The 25,518-nt window shown below is 44.6% G+C and overlaps 1 protein-coding gene across 4 annotated transcripts in view; it reads right to left on the reverse strand.

Annotated features, from left to right (window-relative positions):
* Nucleotides 1–25,518, reverse strand: part of DAG1 (dystroglycan 1) — a 70,879-nt gene that overhangs the window by 26,548 nt on the left and 18,813 nt on the right. The window contains exon 1 of one of the 4 annotated variants that reach the window (XM_035105912.2): nt 12,959–19,240. The exons of the other annotated variants lie outside the window; for them this stretch is intronic. The gene's annotated coding sequence lies outside the window, so the exon portion shown is untranslated. Of the gene's footprint in view, nt 1–12,958; nt 19,241–25,518 lie in introns of those variants that run through there. 4 annotated transcript variants of the gene reach the window in all.

A 25,518-nucleotide genomic window follows, 5' to 3' on the forward strand; every position in this document is an offset into this window, starting at 1 on the left:
GTTATTATGGTTTTTATTATCGATGCTCCATAAAATGTGTTATTAATGCTGTACACCACCTTGGGAGCTTTTGATAAAGGGTGGGATATAAACTGAATAAATAATAATAATAATAATAATAATAATAATAAATTTTTATTTATACCCCGCCCTCCCCAGTCAAAAACCGGGCTCAGGGCGGCTGACACCAACAGAACCACAATAAAACATAAAAACAATTAATTAAAATACAGATTAAAATACAGTATTAAAATTTAAAGTGCAGCCTCATTTCAAGTAGGCCATAAGTGGCTGACACCAACAGAACCACAATAAAACATAAAAACAATTAGTTAAAATACAGATTAAAATACAGTATTAAAATTTAAAGTGCAGCCTCATTTCAAGTAGGCCATAAATCCAAGCCATGAGGGAGAAAAACACAGGGGTCAGGCTGAGTCTAACCCAAAGGCCAGGCGGAACAGCTCTGTCTTGCAGGCCCTGCGGAAAGATGACAAATCCCGCAGGGCCCTGGTCTCCTGGGAAAGAGCGTTCCACCAGGTTGGGGCCAGTACTGAAAAGGCCCTGGCTCTAGTAGAGGCCAATCTAGCCATCTTATGACTCGGGATCTCCAGAATATTATTGTTTGTGGACCTTAAGGTCCTCCGCGGGGCATACCAGGAGAGGCGGTCCCGTAGGTACGAGGGTCCCAAGTCGCATAGGGCTTTAAAGGTCAAAACCAGCACCTTAAACCTGATCCTGTACTCCACCGGGAGCCAGTGCAGCTGGTAAAGCACTGGATGAATGTGATCCCGCGGCCGGGACCCTGTAAGGAGCCTCGCCGCGGCATTCTGCACCCGCTGGAGTTTCTGGGTCAGCTTTAAGGGCAACCCTGCGTAGAGCGAGTTACAATAGTCAAGCCTGGAGGTGATCGTCGCATGGATCACTGTGGCCAGATCGGGGCGAGAGAGGTAAGGGACCAACTGCTTGATGCGGCGGAGATGGAAAAATGCCACCTTTGCTGTGGATGCAACCTGCGCCTCCATGGAAATAAAGCAGCTTCCAAAATTATGTAAAAACTTATACCACTTTGTAAGGCCAGATAATGCACATTATACAAGTCATCAATCCCACAGCAGGAAGAAATCATATTAAAGCCTTCATAGAAAAACTGCTCTAAGCCGTTACATTTCTACCCATATGAGATTTACTACCAACATTTCAAGATACATATAAGGACTGCAAATAGAGACAATGCACGAATATTTTTATAACCCAATAAAATCTTTAATATATTTTTTTTAAAGATGCATACAAGGGGAGAAAGCCCAGGAAGGCCTTCGTGTAACCTTCACCCCCTGCCAGTGATGCCAATACTCCTCAGAGAGATAGATTTTCTTGAAACAATTTCATCTCTTAACAGGAACGTATTTCTCCCAGAGGCTAAGAACTAACCTTGGAGAGTCTTTTCATCCCAAATCCCTCCTTAATCTAAATTCCTTTCCTCGATACTCCACAGCACCAAAATATGCAAGACCTTTGGACCAAAGTTCTGCAAACTGGAAGTTTTACTCTGACTCCCTGGGACGCTTTAGGACCAAGGTTACTATGCAAATATTAGTCTTGCTAATCACATTTTCAGGTATGTAATCAAGCAGACCAAAGATAATGAATGTTCTGAAGTGAAAAACATGCAGTACTTCAGACAGTTCTAGTTTAACAGAAAGATTGTGCAAGGAAGTAAAGCTGCATAATTGCTCATAGTTTTGCACTTACGCCTTCCTTTTTACATAGACATTATCTTAAGCAAAGGGCTGTTTTGAAGTTGGCCAAGTGGATTTGAGTTGTACATAGTATAGCTACTTCAAAATACCTCATCTCTTGAAACTTAAGGCATTTCTTTATTGTGACAACATGTTTAGAGGCTTTCCTCCAGTTCATTTATTCTTAGTCTCAGGAAAGTTAAAATAAATATAACTATTTAAAAGCTCTTCACACTACCCGCCACTGTTCCTCCTCTGTGGTATAAGATTATTCTGCTGCTATCATATGTACATTGCATGCATGAAAGGAAGTGGTCCCAATATATGAACCCTACTGCTTTTCAAAGAGGTGAAGAAAAGTATTTTTAGCAAATAAGTCTTGTACACTGCTTTGCATGAAGCATTCAGAACTACTACAGTATCCTAAAAGAGAGGTACTAATATTTCCTTTAGATGTCACTAGGGTGCATTTAATCCAAGGTGAATAGATTTAATTACATGAAGTACATTAATTCCAATTTTAATGTTCTGGTTTTTGCTACCTAGTGACTTCTGTTTGGTAATCTGTGTTATATGCCTGTCCTATGGAGTGAACTCTTCAAATGTGCTGAAGATCCTGCAGCTGAGCTGCACTACTGCTTTGAATGCCCCTCCCCGAACGCACGCCACGCCCCCGAGGGCGACGTGCCATGCCCTCAGGACGCGCGCCAACCACACCCCTGCTGGCTCTCCGCCCCCCGGTGCTGGAGCATGCAGCTTCGCCACTGACGAAGGGAATTGTGAATAAACTGAACAAAGCCACACTGGCCAACAACATTTTCTTTAAGTAGCTCAATTATAGGACACTACCAGGAACTTTTCTCAGAAGTAGATTTAAAATAACCTCAAGTGGGCAAGAGTAATGAAACAAGTGCCACACTGCTCTTCCAAGTTCTGCTACAATAGACTTCTATTACAACTGTAAGAGAAACTGCAGAACGCCATACTGCACTTGGGCAAGTAACACACATCTATAGGAATCTATAGGTGTGTGTAGAATAGGCCATGATGAACATCTAATCACCAGCTTGTATAGGAAAGCTAGCCTACTAGCTTCCACTTAGAACACATCACAAAAAAATCCACATGTCTACAGCCAAGGCCTACAATTGCATTTGTTCACAGACTCGGACAGAAAATTGTGACTTTCAAAATTACACCAGACATTCCTTGGAATCCAACACCCATGCAATGCAATGAAAAAAGAGAAACAAATTTGGTGCACAGGAATATTCTACAATAGTGCATATCTAGAAGAGAAAACTACAGATCACCACTAGTCACTTTCAGCTCCAAGTTAAAACCAATCAAATGTATCATGATCTATAGCACACTTTCTTCTCACAGGCTTTGGATGGCAGGCCTACACTTGTATACAGACACCCTCTTAACCTAGAACAGCTACTCATGAACAACTGGCCATAAAACTGACGTCAAGCCACTAGACCCTGCCACACATCCAGATCCAGACCCTGACTCTGTCCCCATGTCAACTCCACATTACAAGATCTAATAACATCATCCCCATCACAGATTCTAGCATTATACAAGCCACCTGCCAACAATTCCCTTCTACATGGAGAGGTGGCCTACTCTAGATAAGCTACTGAAGAAGCAGGTATATAGTAAATCGGCTTCTCCATGATTCAACACAGTCACTGGAGATCCAGATGGCACTGGTGGCAAGGATTGCCTATTTCTAGCTCCAGCGACACCACCAGCTTTGGTAGGGCTACCTTGTGAAGATCTGAAAACTGCATTTTGTGCAAAATGTGGCCACCAGATTGGTGTGTATTTAATCAGATTTGTAACACACCACTCCTGTGAAAACTGCACTGACTGGCAGGATGCTACTGAGCCCAATTCAAGGTTCAACATTAACATATAAAGCCTTCCATGACTTAGGTCCCAAATACTTGAAGAAATGCCTTGGCCTGAGCCTTAAATTCTGCTAGGAAGGCCCTTGACATGGTTGCACTGCTGGGCATAGCTTGATGTGAATGTGATGATACAGGAAAATACCTTCTTGATTACAGCAACACATCCGTGGAATTCCCTTCCTCTAGAACTGAACTGTGTGTTGTGACATATTAGTGTATCAGCTGCCGTGTATATGTGTGACGTGCAAATGTTCCCCACTCTCCTCCCAAGTTTTCTGGTAAAACTGAATTACTGTGTAGCGAAATGATGCAAAACTGAATTACTATGTCGCAAAATGATGCATATCTAAAAAGTGTTGTCACCAATATGAGAAGTTTGGAAAGCTGTGCCCTAAAAGTTTGCTTTCATCTCTACAGTATGGTCAGTGTGATTTGAATAAGCATTTATTCACTCAGACCTTTGAGACAGACTGAGATGTGTTTTTCAATACTATAAGTTTATTGAATGATTATTTATTTTAAATGCTGTAGCTTTAAAAACAAAATAAAAATTGCTGTCTTTTGTAAACTGTCCTGAGATCTAATTAAGGGAAGTATAAAAATTTGATCAAATAATTAGAGAGTGCTGCTTTCCCCCTCAAAAGAGCACAAATCTGAGATAAGAAATGTCAGTATCAGTGGGGGAACATTTCAACCACACTCTAACAGATCATAAGATATCCATGATAGAATGCCAAAGGGAAACTGCAACATGAAACTGTTGGACTAACATCAAACTTCTTGATGAATTCTTTCTTGTGAACCAAATTGGGATATCACACCGCTTGTTTCAATTGACTTACCAATGCCAGGATGCCTATGTTAACGGAATATAATTATCACATTCTGCATTTTATTTCCTCCTGAACTTACAGTTTATAATTCCCCTTCCCCCAACCATAGATATGCATCTCTGAAACTTTGCGGATACAGATGCACCTGAAACAGTGGACTGCCATCTACAAAAGCTTATACCAGGATAAACTTTGGTCGTTTTCAGGAAAGTCTTCGCAAATGATTTTGCAAGTAATGCTGACTTACAGAAGTGGTTTTGGACTTCGCTCCCCTTCTCAGTGTAAGCCTTCATGCATTACAAAAAGATGACATGAAACACAAAACAAATCAAAACATACGCAAAAACTACTTTACGATTGGCCATATTCAAATACAGAAAAGAGGGTATGAGGTAGAGAAGGGAAGGGAACAGAAAAGAGGAATTTTAATTTGCAGGCACACTACATTTTCAACACAATTTTGTGGAGTCAGTCTTCTTTTTCTTAACTGGTGATCATTTGTAGCTGAGTAAAATTAAGTACGTAGTCCCTTACTGGGTAAGTGTATTGCATTTTTTATTTTTATTTTTGCATTTAGCTAACTTGAGTGCATTTTCCATCTGTGTAAGCGAAAGCATATATCTGTGCAATGCAGAATCCAGCTAAAGCTCATTTGCTATTCATTTTTTAAAAACTTAAATGCTTGAATTTCTATGTTACAAAATAAGGAAAATCAGTACAACCATACCACCAGAACACATACTGCAGGCTATAGACTAGGACCTGGAACAGAACTCTGGGTGTTTGTGAACAGGTCTTGTCCTATCCTCCTCAACTTGACTTTTTGCTGAAACTAATTCAAACCATACATGAATTTGTTAGCCACTGATACTTCCTGTTTAGTCAGAGTCAGGATGATGCACTGGCTACAGTGTTTGACCTAGTTATGAGAAAACTAGGTGTGAATACTTGCTCAACTATGAAGCCGTGGGAAGTCTCTCTCAATCTAATGTTCTTCACAGATCTGCAAAAGCTAAAATTCTTCTTGGAGCCCTTTAGAGGAAAACCGGGGTACAGGTGTAGCAAATATATACAGTCCTGTGCAGCAATATGCATCTTATAGGAGGCTTTCTCTGCAGAGAACTGAAAGGGGGAAGCATGTACCTGTCCTATGTACCTGGTGAAAGCATGTACCAGCAAAAGCTTTGTATGATTTTATTTTCATCAACTACTTCTGTTTAAATAAAACTAAGCACACAGTAGCCCTGATCCCAGTGCTTCTAGGTTCCACTTATTTCAGAAAGCATTTGTGCATGTTGAGTAGCATATTAAGTATATTGTGTTAATAATAAAAGAATGAGCAATGCATCATACGATGAGAGATTTTAGTCTTCAGGGCCAATATTTAGGTCATGTGCCTCCTGATTTTTAATATTTGAGGGTTTGGTGGGTGTGGGTGGGTGTATTTTTCTTTTACCTTGGGTGATGGCTGGGATAGCTAAAAGGAGAAGTGCAGACCTCCAGTCACCCTGCCCTCTTCTTCTCCATTCCCCAGAATGCCTCTGGGCTTAGAGAAAGTCTTCATAGGAAAAGGAGGGCAGGGCAGCTGGAGGCCAATGCTTTGTTTTGCAGACTCTGCAGAAAGGGGGGGGGAGGAATGCTGCCACTGTCTGGTGAGTTTGGGGGAGGAGAAGTGACCTGGAAATATTTAGGGAGCATATTTTACCTGGTTCAAGTGTTACAACTTGGTGTTTTTTTTGGGGGGGGGCTGGAGGTGCCTGTCCTTTTTTGTTTAGGGGCATTAAATAAGAAAATAAGCCTACATACCTGGATATGTAGATTCGTATTTATTTATGGAATTAACAGGCAAACAAAATAGGTTTTTTAAACAACTAAAATATGCTAGCATTAAGAAATTTTACTGTGCATTCACGCTGTGTTTCCAGAGGGTCGTTTTTCTCACCTCTGCCACTGTGAAGTGAAGCAGAGAAACCCAAGGACTGATAAATGGCAGTCACAATCAACGGCAGGGTATGTCAGTTTCTCATTTAACGATCACTGAAATTATGTTCCCATGAACCTGAGCTTTGGAAAAAGCTGCTCTCACCATGCACACCACAAGCCCACAGCTCCAGGTTGTGTCCAAGGATATGTGCCCCCCCCCCCAAGCTTCCTGTCCCACCCTTACAGAAATCATCTCAACCGCCAGATCTAATTCGTAGATTATACCCCCCAAAAAAAATCAGTATAAAAATAAAAATAAAATCTGAACTTACATTTATGCAAAGCAAGCAAGTAATGTAGGAATCAATTATTTTCCATAATGCATTCTCTTGCAAAATCTGAAAGTACATAAACCTTGACAAGAACCTACAACAGTGGTTTTCAACCAGTGTGCCATGGCACCCTGGGGTGTCTTGAACACTGGCCTCTGTCCCTCTTTCCTTCCCTCCCTCCTCTGATGCCCTCTCACATCTGCCTCCCAAAAGCTTGTGGGGCTGTTTGTTACAGCCGCCATGGCTACAAGCTCCACAGGTGAATGGTGCCTCTGGGGCTGGCCAGGGGGTGCTGGTTGCAAGGAGCTGAGGTGGCCTTGGAGTTAAGCAAGCAAGTGGATGAGGGAGCCCAGCCATCCCTTGCTGTTGCGAATGGCACTGCACTGGCCTTTCTTGTGCTTGCTGTGTGCAAGGCCCAGTGCTGAAGGGGAGATTTTCCACCAGGAATGCCCAGCAGTGCCCACTGCTGCCTCCCAAGGTAAGGTGCAGGCCTCATGTTCACCTTTGGCCAGTCTCCATTGTGCCACTAAGGATGGGGGCATCTTCTTTCCAGGCCCCTGTGAGGAGGGACCTTTCTTTGAGGCGGACAGCACAGGGACCGGGGTGGCAGAAGCGGTTACTCAGAGGACTCCCAAGGAGAGGGGAGAGGGGAGGAGGCCGAGGGAACAATCCACAAGGGTGTTCAAAAAAGGGTGAAAGGCTGCCAGCTCCGCAGGGGTGACATAACTGGGCTCCTGAGCCCAATAGGGACGCCACAGGAAGAATGTAGTTGGTCAAGGGAGCCATAGACTCAAAAAGGTTGAAAACCTCTTACAGCAACAGAATTACAGGTATATATCCAACTCCTAAGCATGAAATAGAAGCACCAAATCTGCACAGGCCTGCACGTAAACAATCATTTGGGGTTTTTACATCCCTGTTTAGTGGTACCTCAGTTTAAGAACAGTCCTGTTTACGAACGATTCAGTTTACGAACTCTGCAAACCTGGAAGTAGTGTCCCGGTTTGCAAACTTTACCTCAGTCTAAGAATGGAATCCAAAAGGTGGAAGGGCACTGGGGGCGGGAGGCCTCATTAGGGAAACCGCGCCTCGGTTTAAGAACGAACTTCCGGAACGGATTAAGTTCATAAACTGAGGTACCACTGTATAAGTGATTTTTTTCTATGTTACCTCAAACTTATTCCAAAGGGTCAAAGCAGCACGGATAATGTTACTCAACCTATACATGACAAAGGGGCGGGAGGAAATAAACCACTGAGGAGTATCATGTTAAGTCTGTTTGAAGGTGTATTCCTAGGCCTTACATAAAACACATGAAATTCAGCTGACCAGAACACAAATTTTGCCACACCATATCCAACATGTAACAGGCCTTTGCTTTAGAGGTCAAAGCTAATTTTGTATTGCACTCAGAAACTCTCCAGGAGCGAATATAGCCTATGGAACATACTGTAGGATAATATCCTACTCTGTAAATAGCACAGCTCACTCAGGCATTTCAGTTACCCAATGAAAACTAAAATAAAAAATAAAAAAACACATTGGTAGACCCTCTTGCAAGATTGGCACAACGCTGTTAAAAACAAGTCTCCTTTTTGCTATGAAACTGTTGCAATTAAGCTATCTGTTTATAGTTCATGTGCCTTATTTGTTCTTGTTGCAAAATCTGGGACAAAAGGTTGAAAGTCAAGGAAAACTGGAGGGGAATAGAAAGGTTGCTAATCTCCCACAAAAGCATGGAATTTAATGAAACAGAGGACACCAATGTGATGCATCCTTGTTGTCCACAGGGATCCCTCCCCACATTGAACTCAGGCTTCGAAGAGGCATTCTATCATAGCCAACAGAATAGGTGGCAGGGTGTGTATGTGGTGCCTGGTTTGCAAGTGTGCCCATGGGCATCAAAAGGCCAGAGAACAAAAGGGAATTTTTACCATTAATTTCTGTTCCCAGAGCCTTTGGGACAGCCCTTAAACTAGACAAGTGGGCTTTGTCTGACAAGGCCTTTAGTAGGAAGGTACAACAGAGGGTGGTGCAGCCATAATACCTCTTGAAGCCCACCCAAGTCGGCAAGCTCTGGTAAATCCCAGCAAGCTCTGGTAAAAATCACATTTTTTAAAAAAATAATCCAAATCTTTATGAGTGGCACTTTCAAAACATCTCTGCAGGATATACAGAAGGATGGTAGCCCTGGTTTGGCTTTCTATCTCTGCCTTCCTTTCCTTGAAAGCCATAATGGCTTTCTCCAGTGTTTCAATCACACATTTTCTAGCTACTTTATCTCCAGATCTAAATAGGCAGTAAAATACCTCTGCAATGTAAAATACCTCAATGAATCTGCCTGTTTTGCAACTGAAAACAAGAAGCTGTATTAGTTATAGGCAGCTGATAGAAGAGATCTAAAAGAGCAGACTAGGTCTACAAGCCTAGATCTTTCTGCTTTAAATACGTGCAGATTTATACTACAGTATGTCTTCCTAGCTTTTAGCTACCCTAGAACAAAGAAGCAAAACAAGGCAGGTGATTATGGTTGATTTACCATCTCTGCCTCGTGGCCAATAGTGTTTATGGTACCTCATGTTCTCAATCACTTTACATACTTCGGATATTTTAGATTGCTGAAATTTCCTGTTTCTTAATGAGCTTAGTGAAAGATACAATTGTAGGCATCAAGACACACACACACACACACACACACACACACACACACACACACACACACACATTTTATTGCAGTCGTCTTTGTAACTGAAGTAAACAGAACTAAACGAAGTATTCCAAGTGTGGTCCATTCAGACACCCAAGCCTACAATACCTAAAGCATCACCTTGTGGCCGTTAAGTACAAGCACAAACACACTACAGTGGTACCTTGGTTTAAGAACAGTCATGTTTATAAACTATTCGGTTTACGAACTCCGGGAAGTAGTGTTTGCGAACTTTAGCTTGCTCTAAGAACGAGGGACGCGGGTGGCACTGTGGTCTAAACCACAGAGCTTAGGGCTTGCTGATCAGAAGCTGATCGAATCCCCACAATGGGGTGAGCTCCCGTTGCTCAGTCCCAGCTCCTGCCAACCTAGCAGTTCGAAAGCACGTCAAAGTGCAAGTAGATAAATAGGTACCGCTCTGGCAGGAAGGTAAATGGTGTTTCCGTGAGCTGCTCTGATTCGCCAGAAGCAGCTTAGTCATGCTGGCCACATGACCCAGAAGCTGTACACTGGCTCCCTCGGCCAGTAAAGCGAGATGAGTGCCGCAATCCCAGAGTCGTCCGTGACTGGACCTAACGGTCAGGGGTCCCTTTACCTTTACTTAAGAATGGAATCCGAACAGTGGAAGGACACCAGTGGCAGGAGGCCTCATTAGGGAAAGTGTGCCTTGGTGTAAGAACGGTTTCGGTTTAAGAACGGACTTCCAGAACAGATTAAGTTCGTAAACTGAGGTACCAGTGTATGTAAACCACACAGACGTCATGACATTACTGCCTCCCTACTGACCATCGTTATTTGGCCTGTCAAAATGCTATTTTAATATCTCCTTCCTGCTTTTCTTCATTTTATCCAATACTGGTTTGCACAACTCAGAAATCCTTGATCTTGAAACTTCCTTTTCCAAGCACTCTTAAGAGCTGTTCGATTTTTAGCAATACATACTAAAAAAATACAAGTCACCTCGTTCCTTTCCAACTGGTCCTGTGCAATATGCTTACAGCCAAATCTATTTAAATTGTTTGGGCGAGGCAGTACAATATGTCTGGTGCTATTTTCAAAAATATGCAGTGTGGGTGATAGAAGCAAGCAAATAGTCATAGTCTAAGAGTACTTGGATAAATTAGTAGTGACACTCCAGGTGCTCAGGGAGCAACAAGAAAAAAGCCTCCCACAGATTGGGAAATGAGAGCACTAGGGTTTGGTTTTGTTTTTTTAAAAAATCTGCTTTATTCTCAATCCTCCTCACATTCATCATAGGCAGAATAGTATATCTTATGACACTGGAGCTAGCTCTGAACCCCAACTAGAAAAATAGCAGGAATGGCAATTAAGAAATCCAAATAAATTTAAATGCCGTTGTTCTTCTGCTTTACAACAGTGATTTTGGAGTTTGTTGCCACTGTGCAACTTGTAGCTTCTGATTTAGAAGTCAATGCCTCAGGAAAGTTTAAACATTTTTTCCAAAACAGAGGCTTATAGGATAAGCCACTTCCAGCCTCTGGATGTGGAACAGTACAGTTTATAAACCCCTACAGGTAGCTCCATGTTACAAGTTAATTAGCACAGAGAGATCCTTCAGGAGATCTGGTCAACTTCACTGTGGTTAAGTGAAGAGTACAAGTTGTTTGAGAAAACCCTCACTAATCCTGTCAATACCAAGAGATACAGATTCCTTGGTATTTTAGAAGTAACAGCATATTAGAGAATCTGCAGCATGCAAACTATCCCAATCTGAAAAAGAATGTCTGGTTTAGACATAATATTAAACAGTTTGTTGTAAATAAACTATGGTTTTGAACAAGCAGTGTGCTGGTCCCTGCATTGTGCTTGCCATGCTTCTCCTGTTGCTGCACCAGGCAGAAAACAAGCCAGAGGCTGGCTTTGCAATACTGTGAGCCAGAGCTGGTGGGTTGTTTCCCTAAAACAAGCCCAACTGGTAAGCTAAGCAACGTCTGGTTCGTTTGGAAAGAAAAAAACATGAGTGCTGGTTCACATGTAACTCAAAGCCACCTCCTAATTTGTTTCTGCCCCAGCTTGGCCACAGCAGGCAAAGTGGGGGCTTCTAAGCAATGTGCATCAGCTCACTGCTAATTCACATTCATGGCTTGTATTTAACATGATAAAACATGGTGTCCAAACCAAACCGATGTTTGAATGCAGTGCATTAAACCAAGAAGGTTCGATGTTTGAACTTGTTGTTGTTTAGTCGTTTAGTCGTGTCCGACTCTTCGTGACCCCATGGACCATAGCACGCCAGGCACTCCTGTCTTGCACTGCCTCCCGCAGTTTGGTCAAACTCATGTTCGTAGCTTCGAGAACACTGTCTAACCATCTTGTCCTCTGTCGTCCCCTTCTCCTAGTGCCCTCAATCTTTCCCAACATCAGGGTCTTTTCCAAGGATTCTTCTCTTCTCATGAGGTGGCCAAAGTATTGGAGCCTCAGCTTCACGATCTGTCCTTCCAGGGAGCACTCGGGGCTGATTTCCTTAAGAATGGATAGGTTTGATCTTCTTGCAGTCCATGGGACTCTCAAGAGTCTCCTCCAGCACCATAATTCATAATTTGAACTATTCTTTCCCAAACAGATTAGAATGGGGCAATATGGATTGCAAAGGACAGAATGTGTATTCAACCATGGGAAACCAAGTCTTAAATACTTGCTCAGTCATGAAGTCAAATGGGAATCTTTGGGCAACTTTGCAACTCTATCTTAAAAGCGTGGAAGGAATAAATATGGAATAAAACACGCTTGCACTCTAAAGTAGGGTAACTGAATGGCACCATCTAGGTTGTTGTGGTTCTAGGAACAAGGTGCTGGCTGGCACATACTGTATATGTGATTTCTAATGGTCTTGCTGGAACAAACCAATATTCACCTCCATCAGCACTCTGCTTACCATACAACAGTTTTAACCCAGATGCCTCTGAAAGCTGACAGTTGTAATGGCCATTTTGTTTGCCCCTCATTATCTGGTATTCAGAGCTATTCTGCCCCTGAAAATGGAAGTTCTTTAAATTAGTAAGCTGAAATATGCAGTCCTTTGATCTGGAACCAAAACTGGAAAATTAAGGATGATTTGGGCAATACTCCATGGTCCTCTGGTCTACTTTTATCAAAAGACCTATTCCTTTGAATTGGATCAAGTTTTATTAGAGAAGTGTTTCAAAGCATTTGATCTGTGAACCACCTTTTGTCAGCATCTTGCAAAAAAAATGTAAGTGATAGCTGGGCAAGTGTTTTGAGAGTACAGAATAAACTCTTTTCTCAACCCACTAAAATTTACTTCACAGCTGAATTCCATTCTTCCTCCTCCTCCACTCCCTAAAACATTTCCCATAACTTTCTTCCACTATCAGCTGTGTGATTTGCTGTTCAGTAAACATACTGATGAGACCAGCCAAATGTGAATTATTAGGTCCAGTGAAGAGAGGTTGAGCCAAGGTTTCAAGAACATCCTGCCACCTTACTTTCGTATAGTATTCTTTAAATCAGTGGTACTCACGACAGCACTTGCAAACCAGATTACCGCCAGAGCAGTGACCAACACTTAAGAGCTGCATTCTGAAGCCAAATCAAGAAGAAAGGAAATCTGCAGTTAATCCCACAGCAAGGAAGGTGCACACCTTTAAGTTCTGTATCGGCTGTTAAGTGACAACGGGTATAGAAATCTGTTGCAGAAGTCACAGATTTTTTTTTAAAAAATAAACTACTCTCAGTGAAATACGTTGTGACAGATAAGCACATCTGCCTGTCCCCACCTGTTGCCAACATTCCACACATTCCCCAGAAACTTCTGCTGTGGCAATTGATAAGCAGCCTTCCCCCCCCCCCATCAGAGGGGGGGGGAAACGGCTGCAGAAAAGTGGGAAACAAACAGGCTCTTATACAAACAAATGCTGCTCCAAGGCCTAAAAAAGGCCAGTGGATAGTAGTGGTAGAGGAGAGCTGGTGTAGTAGAGCGGCCACAAGACTAAACTATGGCTCTGGGAAGGCCCCAGTGGGAATCTTGTCTCAGTCATTTCTTTGTCTCAGTTCTCCCATCAGTAATATGAGGGATAGTACAAGGCTGTTGTAAAGGTTCCAAGATAGATAATGGACGCAAAACACTTTGATAGCTTGAAAGTGCCTGACACAAATGGTTAAGTAAATAGAGGATGGAGCTGGGAGCAGTTGTGTTTGTGAAGACTTCATTAGCTGCTGCTTCTGTCAATCAATCTAAAATCTACCTCTTTTATTGTTAAAATTATTGGTTTCCAAAAAAGATATTTAAATACACCTTTAAAAAATGACCAGAAGTGTTCCTTTTAGGAATGGTGGCTGAGGATGTTGAGAAAAATGACCAAATACTTTTTTTGTATGCAACAACAGGTGCAAGATTGTTACTAGCACAACTCTGGAAACAACAAGATATACCAACAGAAGAAGAGTGGAAAATAAAACTACCGGTAATGGAATATGCAGGAATAGCTAAGTTAACAGGGAAAATCAGAAATCAGGGTAATGAGAAATTTGACAAGGAGTGGAGAAAATTCATGGATTACACAGAGAAATAGGTTGAAAAATGGTGGCACAGCAAATAAGCTTACAAAGTGGGTAAACTCAGGGATACAAGAAATAGTCACTAAAGATAAGAAAATACATGGAAAACGGAAGAAAAATAAAATGGAATAGTAATGTGCAGAGAAAGTAGACTGTAAAAAAGACAGGTGAAGGAAGAAAGGAAGTCAAATACAAGGAAGTAAGAAGAAAATATGCTGGACAAAATATAAAGGAAAAAAATGTAAGTAAGGAATGTATTGTGGGAAAGAAAGGAAAATATGAAAACGTGTATGTAAAAATGTATGTAAAATATATATGATATGGTTATGGATGATAATCAATAAAAATCATATTCAAAAAATAAATAAAATTATTGGTTTCCATCAGGATGGAGAGGTGGCAGAATATGCTTATTCTTATTTCTTTGTGGATTTATGAATATAGGTCCAATCACACTTTCCAAGTCTCTGTCAAGAATGAGTTTATTTTGATGACTTCCCTCCACATTAGGTATAGAAATCCTGTGGTTCTCAAAACGATGTTGAACTACAATTCCCATCATTCCCCCAAATTGGTCATTTTGTAGTTTGTAGTTTAGCAACATCTGGAGAGCTACATGTTCCTCATCCTTGCTCTACATATACCTTCTTACACATCCTTTTCCAAAGAGAAACAAGTTTCTGCAGAGTATCTCTTCAGCTGCTACAGAGAGGCTCTGTCCATGCTGTTCAGCCATACCAAAAAACAAATGCATCTGATTGGCAGAATACAGTAACCACTACAAGAGCACAAGGTCTTTGTCCTTTTCTAGAGGAAGTGACCCCATTAGCTGCCCAGGCAGCTGACAGAACAGATGGTGGAACAGCTGCAGCCCAGACTAGTTGAACCAGCCGATTCTTACAGGTACCAGTATATGAACTTTATTTAAATGTTCATACTTAGTTCACTGTAGTTGTGCTGTGAAGTCCACCAATTTAGTGAATTGTGCTTAGAAGTGCAGCTCTGAAACTACTGCCAACATAAAAAGTTTACCAAACTGCATATTCCACAAAGATGCATATAAAGAGTTATAAGGCGGCACACTTACTCCCCTTACTTGCAACTTCTAAATGTAAAATGCTTGCCTATTATCTCACTAATGTAGCAATAACATGCCACACCATAATACATCTACTTACACACGACCTTCTTTCTAGTAATCTTCTGCAAATAAAAACTTTTTATTCAAAAATGAAATAGGAAATATTATTATTATTGTTGTTGTTATTATTATTATTATTATTCCGTCCACCTGACAGGGTTGCCACTCAGGCCGGCTTCCAGCATATATAAAAACATAGTAAAACGTTAAACCTCAAAAGCTTCCCTATACAGGGCTGCCTCTTCATGCAGTGTGCAGCTTGAATCACTTGCTTGAGTCATCCAGAGCTCTTTTCTGTAATACACCCAAGTGCTGTTACTCTGTCTCTGCTACACTGTGGCCTGGACCTGAATAGCCCAATCTTTGAAGAACGGGTCATGCCTTGGAGCGTAGGTTTGGACTTAGTATTTTTATCTCTTCCAAACCTATGATTCTAAAAAATATAGGGTCAGAAGTGTTGTGACTAGTTTCAACTGAGTAATCATTTTTTTAAAAGCTTCACCTAAACCAGATATATATGGAAACGCCTAAGTAAAACCAAAAACAGCTACACAAGATGTTTAGTATCCTAAACAATACCTTTCATTCTTACTTCTTGAGACCTAACTAATGCTTAAGTGGGAAAGCAAGAAACTACCATTCAAAAATTGTACTGTTAAAGGGACTGGGTTTTTGTTTTGTTTTTAGTTTCCACTCAAGAACCAGGGAAACAACGGGTGGCTCACTTTAATAAAACTGGGAATAAAAGCATTTTGCAAGCTAAAATGGAAAGTTCAAATACACCAGCAAGCTCAGAAGGCAGGTTTGTCCCAAACTACAAGGAACCATTTTATTCACATACAGACTCCATGAGGTCTCCATTTTCGTAATACATATGAGACAATGTCCTTCTGATAAGCTCTCAATTACACCAGCACTCGGAAAATATTCCCACAGGAAAACACACATTCTTAACTGCGCACTAAACAGATTAGCTAGCTAATGAGTCTATATTTTGACTATCAGTTTTGGATTAATTTCATTTTGCATTCCCACATTATGTGCTAGTTCTAATACCATACTTTCCCTAATTAGGAAACATACTTGGCACTAGAAAAAGCAACTATTCAAAGCATTTTGCGCATGAATCTTTTTTGTTCTTTTTCTTATAGCAAGAGGGGCATCAACACACCATTTTTGGTACACTACAGATTTAGTCACTCAGCACTTTCTAAACATGAGTACTGCATTTCAATCCCTGGGATAGCTAAGTCAGTACAGCCTGAGAATCTTAATATCAGGGTCATGGGTTCAAGCCCCACGTTGGGCAACATATTCCTGCATGGCAGGGGTTTGCACTATATGACCCTCATGGTCCCTTCCAACTCTACAATTCGACGATTCTATGAATGATGATTGGGTTTCCACAAAAGTTTGCACATTGTGACAGAGAATGAAAATCTGGACAAGGGAAAGGGAAAGGAAAGTATGGGGAAATAACTTGCTTGTTCAACAGAAGCAGCAGCATGGCACAGGGATCTCCAGTGAAAATATCAGTATTTTCCTGCAAATGTCCCAGGGATAGCACCTTCACAAGATACAGGTGTGACCACAGCTCTGGACACACCTACAGCATCTTCAGGCCAACCACAAACTATTGCAACTATTAACTGTATTCTAGAGATGAGGCCTGTCTACATAAGAGATATTAATGTAAGCCTAGAGCTTGCCCAGAGCACTATTAGCACCTCCTTCCGTTCTCAAAACAAGATTGAAACAGAATATGAGAATAGAAAAGGCACAGAGAGAGGCCAGACTGACTCCAGAAATCTAAAATAACTATGCCAAACTGCCTGAGAGACAGTAAAAATAGTTAGGCTTTCCCTTCCTTCCCAAGACATAACTTTGCAAGAAATGACTACCCTCTAAATACTGAGCCTAAAAGTAGCTATTTTAGAATATTTATCTCGAGATCTATCTGAAGAATGGCTAGCAAGTCAGAAAGCTGGCTTTTAAAATGTATCTGTAGTTCCAAGCAGTGTCACAGTTGCTGTGCTAATTTGAGATTATAACCTTATTTTAGACTACTAAACATCAAGAGAAAATCTCCCTCCAGCCTATGAACTGCTCATATATACAGGCACAAAGAGCAAAACAGCAAACCAACTGAGCAAAGCACAGAAAATTCTCATACACTAAGAAGTTCCATAAACAATACTGCCCACCTTGCAAATGTCAGAAGGTCAAAACTAACACCCCCATTAAAATTGTAAGTGATTTATGCCCCGGAAGGAATTCCTGGGCTACTAAATGAAACACATCCAATAAACATAACATTCTTTCTACATGGTTACCATATAGCTTAAATCACATAATTATGTTTGAAGAGATTCAGAAACAACCATCCAGACCACCATGGCTGTGTTTTCTCACTAAGTGCACCAATTTCACACGGTAGTACCATAAGCCAACTTTCTCAACTCAAACATTCCTGACATTCCTATGCTGAACTGCAGCTTCAGATATTAAAACACAGAAACCAAAGAAACATTGATTTAATCAGAAAGAGGGATCTATAGCGACATTTGTATTTCTTTTGATAAATCAGTCTCTGTGACAGATTTTAAATTCTTTTCTGCATATCGTACCAAGTGAGCAATCACCACTTCATATGGCATGACTGTACCATCAGCACTAATTCTGGAATAAGATCTTCATCAAATGCCCGTTATGATGTTTTCACTGTATCCTTTGCTGGATAAATGCCAGTCTACACCACAGAGCCAAAGTTTCTCTCATAAAGGTCAGTATCCAGGTTCCCCCTTTTCATCAGTCCCAGCTAACATGACCAATAGCATGATAGGAGCTGAATTCCATCACCATCTGGAGAGCCACAGACTCTGATTTAGATGCTACACAGAATCCTGTGGAATCTAACCTAGACGGAGGAAGGGGTTCAGAAAGAATATATTCTGGCCCTACACACCCGTTTGCACCGTAAATAAGGAGATTTGCACCACTTTGAATTGACTGCAATATATTCCTTTACAGCTGTAGTTTCAAACTTCTTACATTCAGGGAACCCTTTTTTCACACTTCTCTTGGCCTTCTAAAACAGCCCCAGATTATTTGTATGCACTATGACTCATCACCATACTTTGGATTGTCCAGAATACCACCATTTAGTAGCCAAGCCCAAAACCAAAAGTCCTGTTGGGATGCATTTTGGCTTGCCTGCTGCTGAAAGTGACCATGAGGTGATTGATAATATCATCATTTATCAGTTTTAGACCCTTAAGTAGTAGCAGCTGCCAGGACATTGTCCTGTTCACATTTACGTTGTTCCTTCTTTATTTCAGATACCATGATATACTGATATATCATGATGTTACCTGGTGATATATCACAATATTGAAAATCAGTTATCGCCTAGCTCTACCATTTACACAAGGTGCTGCTCAGGTCTGCTTGCCTCAAAGCCCTGTGTGAACAAAATACACCTCAGATTTCTGATATTATTCATACGGAACTACAACATTCCCTGGATGTAGCTAGAAAAGCAACTTATGTATTCAACTCATCAGATGAAGAATCATCTGCTGCTCAACCTTCCACCCCACCCAAAAAAGGCCTCTGGCAGTTTTGTGGATGTGAGGGACAGGGGATATCGCGAAGTCCCTCCCCTCCTGAGTTCAAGCCAATCACCGAGCACAGGGGAAAGCAGAGAGAGTTCCGATTCCAGTAGGGAAGCAGGAAGTCGGGTCCGAGGCTCAGGCAAGGGAGAGGAGCCAGGGTCCCAGGCGGGACAGGAAGGGGCGAATAAGGGAGGGAGACCCATCCCCCCAACGCCAGAACTACGCAGAAAGAGGAGGGGAAAGAGGATGGGTCTGCCAAAGCTTTTGTGTTGGAGAAAGACGCGCCAAAAGCCATTAGGAGGTTCTGAAACCGACTGATCACATCACTCCGTGTAAATAGCAATGACTTTAGCACTGTAAATACGCAGCACCAATAAAAGAATAAAATGCAGAGCTGCGTAGCGTCGTTACTCTGAAGTAGTCTGCTCCGGCCACTGTGACAGCAACCTCCTAATCCTTTTTGGGCTACTTTGGAGTTGCCGGGATGAGCGTGTCAGAGGCGGAGAAATGGCGGCAGATCGCGGAGCAAGCCCAGCAAGAACTGCAGCAGCTGTCGCTGCAGGCGCAGGGGGAATTGAAGGCAGCTAAAGAAGAGACTAGGAAGGTCCAGGACGACCGGCTACAACTTGCGGAACAGGTGAGAGCGCTACAGGAAAGAGAGCAGGAATTAAGGGCGGTGGCGGTAGACCTCCAAAACAAGCTGGATGCAGAGAAAAACAAGGCGGGAGGGGCACCCCAAGTCCAAGTGCTGCCAGGAAGGAGAGCCGGGACCCTAGTAAGCAAGTTCAATGGAGACCCGAGGGAATATCAGGGCTTTGAGACTGAGATTGTGTATGCTCTTGAGCTGCACCACGCTGAGTTCCCTGATGATGAGCACAGGGTAGCGTTTATTGTGGAGCACCTTACCGGGGCAGCCAGGGAGTGGCTAAGACCGTTAATCGCAACAAAGAATCCTTGCATGAAGAATGTCAAACTATTTCTAGAAGGTTTGAAAACGATGTATTCGTCCGATAGTCATATGGACCAGACTAAGGAGGAACTTCATAATTTACGCCAAGGAAATATGACAGTTCGCGCGTATTGGGCGAAATTCACCATGCTGGTGCACAGATTGGGGTGGGAACTCGAGTCACCCCCAATGCAAGCGGCGTTCTACTTGGGGTTGCATGAGGAGGTGAAGGATGAGCTCTCAAGAGGTCCAAAGCCCAGTAATATGGATCAGCTGAGCAAAGCGGCTCTGGCGGTGGGGGTGAGACAGGAATCCCGGTGGAGCGACAAGCAAGCAACGCGCGCAAAGCGGGCTTGGTTCCCACGGTCGCAGGAGAAGCCACTCCCCCAACAACCCTTTCAAGCCACGCCTGGGGCCAGTCAGGACCAGGAACCCATGCAGATTGAGAGCGCGCGCGCGCGGGCTTTTCAAACCCCAGCGGCGCCAAGACGCAAGGAGGGAAGGGGCGGGAATTGCTTTCTCTGCAACTCCCCCCAGCATCTCGTCAGAGACTGCCCACATCGCAGGGAGTGGCAAGGAAAGGCGGGAACGGTTGTGCCCTCCCCCACTGACGCAGCACCACAGCAGGGAAACGGGAAAGCCTGGCTGCAGGAGACAAGGGGCAGCAGCCAGGCACAGTCAGCAGACAACAGCCCCAGCCCACCCACCCGCACAGAGAGGAGCAGAGCCAGCCCACCCCTCCCAGAGCAGGAGTGGTTCTAGAAGTGACGCTCACGCTCCCAAATGGCTATCCCCTGACAGTCCTCGCCTTAATTGACAGTGGGGCGTCAGCGAACTTCTTCTCGAGAAACTTTGCAGAAGAGCACCAGATCCAGCTTCTGCAGCTGGATTTTCCTCTGCACGTGGCAACCATTGACGGCAGAGAGCTGCTGGGAGGGGCCATCACTCATCAAACCCCCCCCATGAGAATGACGGTGGGGAGGCACTCAGAGACACTGGCATTCAACGTCACCACCATCTCAGACCCCCCCATCGTCTTGGGCATGAGCTGGCTGGCGCGCCACGACCCCTCCATCAGTTGGCACCAAAGATGCATCACTTTTGGATCGGACTTTTGCCTGGAACATTGCATGCAGCACCAACCAGGGGAGGGGCCTCCGATAGCCACGGTGGCCACCATGCACGTCAAAGGGGGTGAGGCGATACCCAAGCCGTACTGGGACCTGCAGGAGGTCTTCAGCGAAGCGGAGTCCGACCACCTACCCCCACACAGGCCTTTTGACTGCCAGATCAACCTGGTGCCAGGGGCAACTATACCCCCAGCCAAGCTGTACGCCATGTCAGACCAGGAACTGGAGGATCTGCGCGCTTTCATCGACAAGAACCTCAAGCGGGGGTTCATCAGAGAAAGCAAGGCAGCAGGGGGCAGCCCGGTCTTCTGGGTGGACAAGAAAGACACGCAACAGCGCCGTCTTGTGGTGGATTTTAGACGACTGAATTCAGTGACAGAGCCAGTGGCTTTCCCCATGCCCAGAGTGGATGATCTCCTGACAGCGGCACGCAGGGGCAAGATTTTCACCAAGCTAGACCTGAGGGGGGCGTACAACTTGATCAGGATCCGGGAAGGCGATGAATGGAAAACCACGATGTTCACGCCTCTGGGCTCCTTTGAATATCTCGTGATGCCCTTCGGGTTGCAAGGGGGCTCAGCATGCTTCCAGGCCTTCATGCACCACGTCCTGGGGTCCCTCCTTTTCAGGAAATGCTTGGTCTTCCTGGATGACATCCTTATCTACTCCGATGACCCAGTGCAGCATGTGAAGGATGTCAGGGAGGTGTTGCAGCGCCTGAAGGAGAACCACCTGTATGTGAAGCTGGAGAAGTGCAAGTTTCACACCAAGGAGGTGGACTTCCTAGGCTACAAGCTGTCAGACAAGGGGCTGGCGATGGACAAGGACAAGGTGCAGGCCATCCTGGACTGGCACAGCCCCAGGATGCGCAAAGATGCCCAACGCCTACTAGGCTTCGCCAACTTCTACAGGAAGTTCATCAAGAACTTCTCTCGCGTTACGGCTCCCATCACTGACTGCCTGAGAGGCAAGCAGAAGTTCAGGTGGACACCAGAGGCGCAAGCAGCGTTTGAAAGCCTCAAGAGGGTGTTCGCCTCAGACCAGAACCTGTTCCACGTGGTTCAGGACGCGCCCCTACGCGTGGAGACAGATGCTTCTGATAAAGCTGTGGGCGCCATTTTGTTGCAACTGGACGCCAACAGAGAGTGGAGACCCTGTGCCTTCTTCTCCAGGAAGTTGACCCAGCCAGAGCGAAACTACACGGTGTTTGATCGGGAACTTCTTGCGATCCACGCTGCGTTCCAGCACTGGAGACACTTCCTGGTGGGCGCCAAGCACCCCATCCAGGTGTGCACAGACCACAAGAACCTGGAGTTCTGGAGAACTGCCAGGGTGCTCAACCAGCGGCAGATACGGTGGGCAGAGTTCTTCTCGAACTTCAACTTCTCCATACACTACATCCCGGGAGAGCAGAATGTCAGGGCGGATGCCCTCTCCCGCAAGCCAGAGTACATGGAGGAGGAGGCGCCACCGGCACCCAGGCACATCTTCCCCCCGTCAGCTTGGTCCTGCGGAGCAGCAGTGGTAAGCGAGGCAGAACTCACAGCACTGACGGCAGCGGATGAATTTGCCAACCGCATCTTCAGAGAACTGAGAAGGGGGGGGGGGAGCAGGCAAAAGACTTTGCAGAACGCAGGGGGCTGCTTTTCTACAAGGGTGCACTGTACCTGCCCACCACCCAGCTCCGACGTACGGTCCTCAAGCAGATGCACGACAACCCAACGGCGGGTCATTTTGGGAGGGATAAAACCACTCACCTAGTCATGAGACACTTCTGGTGGCCAGGGGTGCGGGAGGATGTGAGGGATTATGTAAGGGGCTGTGACACCTGCCAGCGGGCAAAGGTGGTCAGAGCGCCACCAGCAGGTTTGCTGGAGCCCTTAGCCACACCGCACAGGCCGTGGGAAGTAGTGTCCATGGACTTCATCACAGACCTGCCCTCATCCAGGGGCAAGACCGCAGTGTTGGTGGTGGTGGACCTCATGTCCAAAATGTGCCACTTTATACCGTGTGCCAGGGCGGTCTCTGCAGAAGAGACAGCCAAACTGTTTGTGGATCACGTATTCAGACTGCATGGATTACCTTTAAGGGTTATTTCGGATCGTGGCCGCCAGTTTGTTTCCAGGTTCTGGCGGCGGCTCATGAACCTCCTGCAGGTGGAGGTCAGCTTGTCGACGGCTAGACACCCGCAGACCAATGGACAGGCGGAGAGGGTCAACGCCATTCTGCAGCAGTACCTGAGATGCTACGTCAGCCAGCGGCAAACGGACTGGGTGGATCGCCTGCCACTGGCAGAATTTGCCTACAACAATGCGGTGCACGTCTCCACAGGGGTGTCGCCCTTTAAGGCCAATTACGGGCGTGACCTCAGATCTTTCCCAGAGAGGGAGGGGGAAGAGGAGGAGGAGGGCCCACAGGCTGAGGATTGGGCAGAGGAACTGGAGACGGTGCACCAGCAGCTCAGAGAACACTTGGAGAGAGCCAAGGAAGCGTACAAGAAGGGGGCAGATCGCCACAGGCGACCGGGGGAGGTCATTAGGGTGGGGGACAAAGTGTGGTTGTCCTCGGAGGGCCTTCCCATCAGAGGGCGATGCAAAAAGCTGGCACCCAGAAGGTTGGGCCCCTTCACGGTCACGCAACAGGTAAACCCGGTGGCATACAGGCTGGCACTGCCAGAGGACATGAGGGTGCACCCTGTGTTTCATAGATCGCTGCTGTCGCCGTACAGGGAAAGCAGCAGGCTCCGAGACAGCGAACAAACCCCTGAGGGAGGGGGGGAGAGGGAAGGCAGGGAGCAACTCAATGAGGCCACGGCCATCCTGGATTCAAGGTGGGGGGTGGGGGGACTGGAGTACCTCATGGCATGGGAGGATGCTCCACCGTCCCAGAATGAATGGGTCCCAGCCACTCAGATACAGGAGGAATTCCTGGTAGAAGAATTTCACGCCCTCTTTCCCCATAGACCCAAGCCCTGGCACATGGAAAGGGAGGGGGAGGGGGAGGAAGCACGGGAGAGCAGTTCACCATGGCGCTGGGAAGCGGAGTTTGAGGAACCAGAGGATGAGGTATGGGTGTCACCGAGATCCACCCAGTCAGAGGAAGGAGCAGATTGGCAGAACATTTTTACCCCCACCAGCTCTGACGCCACGGACTTTTTGGGATTCCCATCCTCCCAGGCGGAAGGGGGGGGCTTGCAGGACTGGGGGGAGGTGTTCACACCAACGGGCTCGGAAAGCACTGAGTTCTTAGGCTTCCAGTCGTCACCGACACCTGGGGGGGACCTGGGGAGGGGTGAAGGAGAGCTTGGGAGGGGGGTGGATGTGAGGGACAGGGGATATCGCGAAGTCCCTCCCCTCCTGAGTTCAAGCCAATCACCGAGCACAGGGGAAAGCAGAGAGAGTTCCGATTCCAGTAGGGAAGCAGGAAGTCGGGTCCGAGGCTCAGGCAAGGGAGAGGAGCCAGGGTCCCAGGCGGGACAGGAAGGGGCGAATAAGGGAGGGAGACCCATCCCCCCAACGCCAGAACTACGCAGAAAGAGGAGGGGAAAGAGGATGGGTCTGCCAAAGCTTTTGTGTTGGAGAAAGACGCGCCAAAAGCCATTAGGAGGTTCTGAAACCGACTGATCACATCACTCCGTGTAAATAGCAATGACTTTAGCACTGTAAATACGCAGCACCAATAAAAGAATAAAATGCAGAGCTGCGTAGCGTCGTTACTCTGAAGTAGTCCGCTCCGGCCACTGTGACAGTACCAAAGCCCGGAACTGGTTCAGTGGTTGAAACAGAGCATTTTACAATAGTATTCTTCAGGACTTCTCTTACATTATCTTGTCTAATACAGTGGTACCTCTACTTACGAATGTTTCTACTTACGAATGGAGCTCCGTCCGCCATCTTGGATGTGGTTTAGATAGGATTTTTTCTACTTACGAATTTTTAGATAGGGTTGCTTTGACTTACGAATTTTTTCTCCCAATGCATTCCTATGGGATTCAACTTACAATTTTTTTCGACTTACAAATGTGCATTTGGAATGCATTAAATTCGTAAGTAGAGGTACCACTGTACGTACAGATAAATTGCAGAAAATACAAACACATAAAACCCAGATTTATGTGGGGAGTTAAAAAGAATGCTCATATTGAGGCTTAACTAGATCGATCAATCGTTGTGCATTTTCTAATGAAGTCTATCACAAGGCAATTCCAATAAATATTCAGGTTAAAGAAAGAAACAAGAGATTAGAATATTGATATAAGAATTAATCAGTAGAGATGTAAAAGCAGAGATGTAAAAGCAAATGGAAAAATTCAGAATATGATTTCCCATTCCTATCACCACTATCTTAGATCATGGAAAGATACAGCAATTGAAAAGCTCTATGGAGTAGTTTCTTTTTTAGGATAATGAAATATTTTAAAGCAGTGTCTTAAAATAATATTGTTTAAAATCAGCTATGGATGTTTAAGAACATAATGATATTGTTTGATAAATCATGGCTTAAAAGGGACTGAAGAGGAGTGCTTTCTCGTCTCTGCTTATGTACCCTAATTCTACACTTTTGGGGTTTATTTCTTGTTTCCCATTACTTCCAAACTGGGAAAGTGACTGTAATGGTTGCTCACAAAATGGGAACAAACAGTAGCTTGCAATCCTGGCTTACAAACAGAGCTTGAGACACAGTCTTCCA

The sequence above is a fragment of the Zootoca vivipara genome, chromosome 2 (assembly GCF_963506605.1).
Source record: "Zootoca vivipara chromosome 2, rZooViv1.1, whole genome shotgun sequence".
Classification (NCBI taxonomy): domain Eukaryota; kingdom Metazoa; phylum Chordata; class Lepidosauria; order Squamata; family Lacertidae; genus Zootoca; species Zootoca vivipara.